The sequence below is a fragment of the Etheostoma cragini genome, unplaced genomic scaffold, assembly GCF_013103735.1.
Source record: "Etheostoma cragini isolate CJK2018 unplaced genomic scaffold, CSU_Ecrag_1.0 ScbMSFa_4654, whole genome shotgun sequence".
Taxonomy (NCBI): domain Eukaryota; kingdom Metazoa; phylum Chordata; class Actinopteri; order Perciformes; family Percidae; genus Etheostoma; species Etheostoma cragini.
The window spans coordinates 1,517-3,676 of record NW_023269049.1 but is presented as its reverse complement, the minus strand read 5'-3'; the positions used below and the strand labels follow the sequence as shown (position 1 = coordinate 3,676).

Here is a 2,160-nt window from a genome sequence, read left to right as displayed (position 1 = left end):
GCTAAAAGTAGTGATTATTTACATGGAGTCTGGTGGAGATATGCTGCTCTATACACGCTAAAAGTAGTGATTATTTAGGGTTATTGGTCATGAATTCCAAAAAGTAGTGTATAAGTAGTAACGTGGTTATAGCGAAAACTGAAAACAAAAGTCTGAAAAAGGGACAAAAATGTCAAATTTGGGTCCAAATATTTTCCTCATTCACCTGTAGTGACTTTAAAGATGCTAAAAGAAGCTAAAGCTGAACTTGCTGTTAGCTGCTGTTAGCTTATGTTAGCTGGGTTGTCCGTCTTAATACACCCGTGGTCTGACGTAACAGTGAATCTGACAACAGAATTTACTTTGTGTTTCAGTCTGAACTGTTGTAGAAGTCTCGCAAACCGGAGAAACAGCGACAGGTAAGGACCGACGATGCTAATTTCCCTGACGAGGTGTTAAGCAGAGTTTTGCACCCACTCGCACTCGGGCAGCAACAAACCCTTTCTGCCTCTAAACCTCCTAAAATCAAAGACTTCAGATTATTTATAGTTATTGATAAACAAGACAAATAAGTTTAGGAAGATTTTGTATCAGTATTATGTCTTAAAAATCATAATTCCTCTTGTGGAGGCAACTCTCGGCAGGGATGCCGAACTTGACGCAACACCGGAGCGGATGCTAGCTAGCTAGCTAGCTATAACTTTAGCTTAGAGCGTGGCACTCGTTAGCGGTTAAACTCTGAGCTTGTTGACGCTTCCCTGGTGTCTTTAATGCAGGACTGACGGCGTTAAAACACGCCGATAACAAGACGATCACTGAGAGGATAAAAGGTAAATATTCACCGCTTCCTTCACCAACAATTACCCTAAAATATATCACAAAGCCATAGAGAAAGTATTTAAGCTAACGGCGATGCTACTTTCGTACCGAGAGGGAAAATGGCGGCGGATTTAAAACCGGCGAAACGTAATGTTTCACAGTTAATCAGCGACATTAAAACTCTTTACAGTTAAAAGTTAAAGACCCGTAAATCCTCGTGTTCTTACCTCAAATTCGGCTGATAACACACCCTGTAAAATAATTAGCAGTAATAACTCACAGTGTAAACTCGGACAGCGACGTTGAATAACGAGTGAAAAGGCTTCTTCTTATCGATTAAATCCAACCACCTCAAAGGTAAAGAAACTAATTAATTATTCACACTTAATTCATACTCTAAATTAGATTATTTAATCAAAAAGAAGAGTTGCACGTGTTTAAAACGTACGTCCCATGAGGTTGTAATGCTACTCTTGCACGGAGAGAGAATGGCGGTGAGTCCATTGTAAAATCGGCGAAACGTAATATATTTCATAGTTTATCCGCGATATTAATCACTTTACAGATAAAAGTTAAAAACCCTTCAATCCTTGTGTTCTCCCCTTAAATTCGGCTGATGTCCCAACACACCCACCTGTTCTTGTTGGTACTGTTTTAATGCTACAAGAGGGATAATGGCGGCGAAACCGTAGTTTAAAAAAAATGAAACGTAATATTTTTTATAGTTTATCAGCGAAATTAAAACCCTTTCGGACCAAAGATTAGACCCGTGAATCCTTGGGAAATTCTCTCAAATTCGGCTGTAATCTGAAGCACATTGAAGCCCTTTTTGTTATATTTTATTAGTTGTTAATATCGAGATATTAGATACATACAGGTGTATCAGTGATTTAACAAGCGTCCGTCTTTGTTAATCAGCAGGTGGAGCAGGTCCGTTAATCAGCAGGTGGAGCAGGTCCGTTAATCAGCAGGTGGATGTTAATCAGCAGGTGGAGCAGGTCCGTTAATCAGCAGGTGGAGCAGGTCCGTTAATTAGCAGGTGGAGCAGGTGTAACAGTGTCTCCTCATCCATCAACTTGTTGCCATGGAGACAGAACCAGCCTGTTTCTATCTGAGGAGCAGCTCCACGCTGTCTCTCCACGAGCGGTGAGACTGTGTGTGTGTGTGTCTGTGCGTGTGTGTGTGTGTGTGTGGTACATTTAACAATTATTTATTATACCTATACGGCGATCTTCCAGGTGGAGAGTTAATGTATTTCAGCCTTCATTTTTATGAAGGTGCAGCTACTTCCTTCTTCTGTCACACACACACACACACACACACACACACACACACACACACACACACAAACACACACACACA

General features: G+C 40.8%; 1 long non-coding RNA gene across 1 annotated transcript; it reads left to right on the top strand.

The window, feature by feature from the left end:
• Nucleotides 1-242: 242 nt before the first annotated feature.
• On the top strand, nucleotides 243-2,129 carry LOC117941198. The gene is made up of 3 exons (XR_004655874.1): nucleotides 243-809; nucleotides 1,720-1,728; nucleotides 1,813-2,129. It is a non-coding gene; the product is annotated as an uncharacterized LOC117941198 (long non-coding RNA).
• The last annotated feature ends 31 nt before the right edge of the window (nucleotides 2,130-2,160 follow it).